We start from the raw sequence: 8,009 nt of genomic DNA, 5'->3' as shown, positions 1-8,009 counted from the left end.
ATAATAAGTTTTTTATTTTTATATGTAAAAAAAAAAATTCTATATATTTTTATTTTAAGATAATTTGGATTTAATGTGAACCTAAGGAGATTGTGCTCAATTATTTAGACTGACATCTAATAATTAAAAATTACATTGTTATACCATTCTTTATTTCTCTAATGTATGTAAAATTTATGTAATAATGAGAATATATCAATATTTATCAACTTATATCATGTTCTATTTGTCATTTTTCTATCACAACCTAACTTTACCTGTGCTCCTGGTAAAATTTATTTTATCTCTTTTTATTTGTTTGGCTGATGTTTATTAACAGGTTATTTTTCCCTGAAAGAAGTTGAAAAATACGAAATTGATAATTGAAATGTTTAATTTTTCAATTATCTTGAAAAACAATAATCACTTGCGAAAGAAAAACTACGAACATCTCCCGACCAAATATGAGCGTCGAATACAATGTCTTTGTTGAAAAAAAGACAGAAGATAGATCTTCACATTCCGAGCGCGCTCCTTTTCTTGCAACACAACAAAACCCGTCCAAACCATGGGAACACTCGGAGTGTTCGCGCTTGTGTATTCCAACCTTTCTTTATAGGAATGGTTCCTGGCTTGTAGATTCCAGTATCAGTTTAGGTATAGAAAAAAGGTTTATTATGTCGAATCCAGGTCTGTATAACTTGAAATTCTATGCCAAATAAATGATAACCCCGAATTACTAAACCCTACATCATAATATAAAAAAAAATTATGATTTTTGTAAATTAGAATAAAAAATCTGGTGCGGTGCGCGATACAACTTTCACTTATGAACTCTCTACACGACCTCATGTTTTGTTTGCTCTCGTTTTGATGTTATCTCTATTTTTGTAATTTCCAAAGACCTTAAGACCAGGGAAGGCGAAAATTATGAACACAATTTTTTTTTTTGTTTAAATAAAAAAAAATTTTTCTAATTTTAGTCTCAAAAGAATTTATATTTCTTTATAAGTCCGACGTTTCGGCCAATTCGGCCATCCTCAAGGACAATCATAATACAATTTTAGAACCACATCAATTTTTAAAAACTTTAGATTTCTATAGATTTACCCCCCTATTTTGTTAATTTTTCATATTAAATTAAATATTAAAACTTTTAATCACAGTTAATATTCACTTTTATAATTTATCACAATTGATTATTGTGGACTGAAATTAATGACCTCGGCAGAATAGCCGATTTTTAAAAAATTGATGTGCTTCTAAAATTGTATTAGGTCTGTCCTTGAAGATGGCCAAATTGGCCGAAACGTCGGACTTATAAAGAAATATATATATATCTTCTTTTCAGACGTTTCGGAGGAATATCTTGGAAGGAGAAGCCAGGTTAGAAACAAGTGGGTTGGGGTAGTTATCATGGAAGGATCGGTATCTGGTTCTCGCGAAATTGACTACATATATTACTAAATATAAAAAAAAAATGTTAACAGAGTCTAAGGTTAGTAATCTTTCCCTGGAGCTAGACTTTCTGATCACTTCTTACATTAATTTATATACAATATAGAGTAAATAAAATCATTAAATAAACCTCAAAATGAATATTATTTTATTAATTGAATGAGAAGTAAAATGATAAGTTCACATTTTGGTACCTGGTTATTTTTAACACAATTTATTTTATTCCGTTTGTTTTGAAGGATTTGATCGTGGGCTTACAAACTATTTAAATGTCAATTCATATTCAAGAATCGTTCACCGCTTACGATTGCCATTTTCTCACGACTCGAATTTACTGTTTGGTTGCCTTCGGTCTGACAGACAGCTTGTAAACACCAAATGAGCTGTCTCACAGATAAATGTTTGGAGGAGAGATTGGAACACGTCTTGCTGAATCACAGTTGAGCAAACATTATATTCTTTCCTTGTCATGGTACCTGAACTCATCCAGGAACAGAACTGGTTTTTTCTCTGAGTAGCAATTTTATATTTTTAGCCGTTGGGCCGTTTGTAGCCGATATGGGGGGTCGATTTTTTTTTTTGTTGCGGTCCCATTAAATGTAAACTCCACCCTCCCCCTCCCCTGTAGACAACCTTTCTGTGTCAGAAATGACCAGGAAGAGAGTCATAACAAAAATAAATAAAAAAATGATCTTTCCAGTCGTCAACAATTAATGGAGTGTTTAAACAATGAAAATGATAAAATATTCCCGTTCAAAAAACGCTATATAAAACTGTGTAGTATAAAAAACAATTTCGGACTGATTTTTACTTTCGTTAACTGATATATGGAATATACAGTAAGGAAAATTATTGCTATCATGTAGAATCGTTCTAACCAAAAGTCATAAGAAGCTGAAATATCATAATTAGGCCATGCATATGCCGAGTATATTACATTTTCTTTAAAATCGACCTACCGAAATTTTTAGAATCGATTTTACACTTTTTTAGGAATTTCTCAAAAACGGCTTTAACGATTTTGATTAAACTCGGTGAATAAACGATGAAGTGGTATCAGAAGAGTCGTATCCTCATTTAATAATAAGACTTGTACACTAGTCTAATAGGACTTAAATGATTTTTAAAAATTCGTCCTATAAAATACATTTAAATTTGTTTATTTGAAATAAATAACCATTTTTTACTGTTAGTATCAGCTCCACTGCAGAAGACATATTCACTGTCAGACAAGTACATATTATAGTAAGTATATGAAATAACATTCGCATTATAAACAAGCATAAAGAGTAAAGGAAATAGTAGTTTCAAGTTAAGGTGCAAACGGACTCAGTTCTTTAGATCTTTTGAAAAACGGAAAGCTGAGCTTAGCTTGATAGGCTAGCTCCTTGGGAACTAGTTTCAAGTATACCAGTTGGGACCTTCAGATAGTTTACAGGGCCGTCTGTGGCTGAGGGAGTTGAGGCGTACCTATGGGGTCGACTCTTATTAATGTGGTGGTACAATACAAAAGCATAACAAGTAAACAATATATTATAATAGAATATGACTTTGATGAATATGATTTTTTTTTGTTTCATCGCTTTGGTTCTTTTGTCTTTCTTTTCTTTTTCATGATTTTTTTTCTCTTATTTGTTAATCCTTCTTTTGTTCTCTTTCTTTCATTCCTCTTTTTTTTTCCTTATTATTCTCCTCTTTAATATAAATAAAACACACCTAAAATACAAAATACAACTAATATTCATTTTAATATAAGCTATAATATATGTCATGTAATTGATAAAAGTAGTGATAGATAGATATATAAATATACATTAAAAAAAATAAATAAATAACAAGTAGATATAAAACATTAACAAATATATGTAAAAATAAATATATAATAAATATTAAGAATATATTCGAAAATAATAAAATAAAATATGCAATGTATGCATGTCACCCTTTCTCTGTATGATTCTATTACTCATCAGTTTCCATGCATGTGGCTGTGGATGATTCCCAGAGGGTCAAGTATTATATTTTATGTTATCTTTGCCAACAATAAACAATTAGTAAATTAAAAATATATGAATATTTTTTCGGCCAAGACTCACATTGGAGTCCTATACTGCCTAACCATGGTTGGGGGTCAAAGTTTTTCATTTTGTGGGACCGCCACTCAACGCCCCAGGCCGGATTCGAACCGGCACCGCCTATAGACATCAAATTGGTAAGAAGACTGTGTAATCACTGAGCTACGGGCGGCCCAAATTTAAAATATTAAAGAATTTGGTTAATAATTAAAATAGAAAATATATACAGGATTTCCAATCGAAAAAAAAAAACAGAGATAACATATGGCTTTATTATTTTTTATTAAACTCTGGTATTCTAGACGAGAACAAATCTGATATTCACTTCTAGTTGTGTGATATGCGCACCACACCAGATTTTTAATATTTTGTTTTTATTTTAGGCAAGCTGATCAAGTATGCAGAATAAACTATCTATGGAGAAATAAAGTTGATATTCGTTTTTCGCACTTCAAAGAACCCTTAAAAGTTTCGCCATAACTCAGGACGATGCCATTAATTTTCACGAAACTTTGGAGGGGCTCTGGACCATCTAAACTGTACGAAACGGTACAAACTGGACCTTCGTAAACAAATTAGAACCCAAGATATAGAATAAAATGTTTGAGAAACTTTTCTTTATTTGAAACTGCTTCTTTCATAAAAATACATAAAATCTAAAAGATATTAACATGAGTTGAAAGAGCTGATATTCAGCTTACAGTCGCGGTTATATAGTATTTGGATAACGTTTTGAGGAGTTAAGAATTTATTTCGTGAACGTGGGACGTGGGCAGAAAATCAATATTCTCCAAAAATCAAGCCCTAAAATTCTGATTTATGTGAATATTCGAATCATAGGGTTTCAAAAGTCCATATGAATTGATTATTAGATGATATAATAAAAATTATTTTTAAAATGTTTTGCGGCTCCTAGAGCACATTGTCAAGAACCCTCTCACAATTTTTTTCACCTAAATCGGTCATATTGACTTTAAATAAATAGGAAATAAATGTATTAATATATAATAATAATTTGAAATGTTTTCAATGCTACCAATATCCTTATAGCTAATGTGTGCCTTTGAATTAGTAAATAGTAAAACCAAAAAAATACAAAATAAATACATTATAAAAAATCTTACCCTTCAAAAGGGTTTGCTTAGGAAGTGGGGACATTTTTCTATATCTGACTTCCCTTTTTTCTCATCCGTTCGCTGTGTTTCAATGTGACAGGTGATTACCCTTATGTTTACTATTTATTTTTATCAATTGTCTTAATATCTTCCTTTTACATACTAATATACCTCACCTATACCATATCTACTTCACCTATCTGTTCTATCTTTTACACTTACCTCTTTAATATATTTATAACTAATTTTAATGAGTAGTCTCCTACAATTCATTAGTCTAGATCTGTATATAGAGCTTTTATCACGGTTTGTTTATATTTATACCTTGTTTCTAGTCCAGCTACATGTATTCCTTATATTGTTATTATTAATTATTTTTTATATACTTTATAAACATAACCATTGTTTTTAAATGTTTTCATTTTAATGTTTTGTCAATTCTAAAATGTTTGTATCATGTTTTTTCATTTAACCCTGAAGTGTGGGGCGAAACGTTGGTTAACAATAAATAGTTTTCTTTTACTATTTTGATATCTTTACCAAGAAAAAAGAAACTATTTTTCAAATTTTTAGAGAGAGTTATTACTTAAATATTTAACAACTCCTTGTCAGCTTATCAAAAATAAACAACTGTAACGGTGTAAATAGTACAGATGGGGAACTAACATGTCTCCACGTTTGTTCCTAATCAATTCACTTGTCAAAAAACACAAAATTTACCAATCGTTATATCAAAAATGCTACATATGATTTAAAATACCAATTTTGGTCTATATCCATTAAAATTAAACTAAATTCAGGACATTCCTTCAATATAACTTTACACAACGATGCTGAAACATTTGCTTGAGAAGCAGGTACATTTGTTTGAAAATTCAGAGACGAATTTAAAAAAGCTTCTAAGATTTTAACCGTCCTCATTTCGGAACATGCGATCGGTCAGACAATTTAAATCGTAAAATTATCTTTATGATGACAATTTCAATTTTATCGTATAATATCACCACTCATTACTTGTCTCAAGTCATATAAACATTTACGTTTTTATGTAACAGTGGTAATGTTTGTTGTGTAACGAATATTTTTTAGCGTACGCTCAGTGGCATTGTGTGCTCCGAGGCCTAGTAGACCTAATTGCTAAATCCGGTCCCTTGAATACGTTCATCGTTCTCTACAACCAAATTTCCTATTTATTATATACCATATAAAAACATTTTGTGACTGAATGAATACAGGGTTAAATCAGGAAAAAATCTTCTGGTCTGCACAGGTCCATTCAAAAGAAATACAAACTGAATTTACTCATAAATTCGACTCATAACTTACTGATAACGATTTTGACTGGTCATATATATTGAGATATCAAAATAATTTTAAAAGGTATATAATATGTCTTATGCCTTGATGTTCCATAAATAATCGATCTAGCCCAAACCAGATATCAATCCTTCCATAATAGACGCCCTAACCACTCAAATCCACTAGTTTGTAACCTTCATTGTTCAACCATTCCTGACAATACTCCGAGGCGCCTAAAAAGAAGATGGCCTCGAGACTTTCTTGTGTAGAAATATTATTATAGTGCTAAGAATGGGTAGTTTCTCTATATGCCTATATCATACCATTAGCACCTTACATCAAATTTACTGGATGTATTTTGATGTAAATACACTTGTAAACATTATTAAATAAATAAAAATAATATGCCTTAATAATAATTACAATTTATTTAATTTAATAAACATCACGATTTTTTTGCCACTATCACGATTTTTCTTTAAAAACTTATAAAAAGAATGATGCTGAATTGACCGTGGATTATACAGGCACCCCAATTTATTTAACAGTGAAGGAACTAAATATGTAAAAACTTAAATATTAGTGCCAAAGTAAGGGCTAAGAATAAAAACAGGATAATAACCATAGTGATTAAATGGAATTACAGAAAACCAAGAAACATTAGAAGGTAACAGATAACATAGGTAAATAAGTAATATTGAAGAAAATACGTAATGTAATATTATAAGAATATTGAAACTGTATTTAATAATATAAAGGCAGTATAGCTATATTAAAATTAGGAATGAGTCGAGGGAGGAGGTTGCTCTGGCCCGCTTGGGGGTGGGTCGTACTCTCCTCACGCACTCTCACCTGATCAGAAAACTGCCACCTCCAACGTGCAAATATTGTCAATCCATTCTTACGATTAGACATATTTTTAAAGAATGTACTCACTATTTGTCAACAATAAACAGGATAGGACTGACCCCAAATTTATCAGAAGCTCTCACAGATGAGGAAGCAAAAGTTACATTAGTGTTTAAATTTTTAAAATCAGATCGCCTTCTTTCTAAATTATAAATACTCTTCGATATTAATTTTTTTTTTTATTTATTATTAATTTTTACATAATTTTTAGCATGACATAGGCATTGATGACCAGAGGGTTTTACGCCTTTAAGCAACAATAAACAAACAAACAAATTAGGAATAAAAAAGAAAATAATAATATAGATATGAAAGTCAACTAAATAAATACATCTACAAAGTTAAAAACCCACTAGTGTAAAAAAATTAGTAATTAAAATTGAACTTTACTTTAGTTCCTTGGTTATTTTTGGTATAACTATGACTACATAATTTTCACATTTTAAAACAATATTATTTTTAAATTATGCAGAAAATGCTCGGGGCTGCAATAAATTCTAATTTTAATTTTATTATCATAATTTGAAAAAAACAGTTTTTAAAATTTATTTTACTACCAGAGCTCTTTAATATTTGTATAAAAATTAATATTTAATCAGATGAATATTATATACAAAGCTGTTTTTAGCTTATTTTTTTTTCTCTGAATGTTTAAGTATTTTTATACACAAACAAACATCTCTGAGTACAAACCAACTACCAATAAGAGATAATTCAAATTTATCCTATTAGGAATTATTATTTATTGATTATTCTATTATCAATTATCAGGTATTTGTTTTTTATTATTCATTACTTCGGAAAAAGAAAAGAATTTGTAAAAATGAGTAATAATTTGATCATAGTTAAACAAAATATAATCAAGAATCTGCAAAGTTCAGTTTTTTTCTGACGTATTCTTATCAATTATTAGGTATTTATTTTTTATTAATCTTTATCTCGGAAAAAGAATACAAATTATTAATAATATTGTTTTGAAATGTGAATAATAATTAGTTATAGATATACAGTAAATAATCAAGGGACTGTAAAGTTCACTTTTAATTACTACATTTTTAAATTACTTTATACTCGTGGGTTTACAAGACGTTAGAAATAATAAAATATCCTAAAATTTGTGGTATGTGAAAGTTTTAAACGGTATATTTCATAACTATAGGAAATTATTTATTCT

The 8,009-nt window shown here is 29.4% G+C and overlaps 1 protein-coding gene across 2 annotated transcripts in view; it reads left to right on the top strand.

Moving 5' to 3' along the window:
- Positions 1–8,009, top strand: part of LOC106677433 (high affinity cAMP-specific and IBMX-insensitive 3',5'-cyclic phosphodiesterase 8) — a gene marked incomplete in the record, with an annotated part of 452,021 nt that overhangs the window by 247,198 nt on the left and 196,814 nt on the right.

This window comes from Halyomorpha halys, unplaced genomic scaffold (assembly GCF_000696795.3).
Source record: "Halyomorpha halys isolate HHAL.00 unplaced genomic scaffold, Hhal_1.1 Scaffold99.1, whole genome shotgun sequence".
Taxonomy (NCBI): Eukaryota; Metazoa; Arthropoda; class Insecta; order Hemiptera; family Pentatomidae; genus Halyomorpha; species Halyomorpha halys.
The sequence above is the reverse complement of the archived record's forward strand: the minus strand, read 5'-3'. Positions and strand labels throughout refer to the sequence as shown.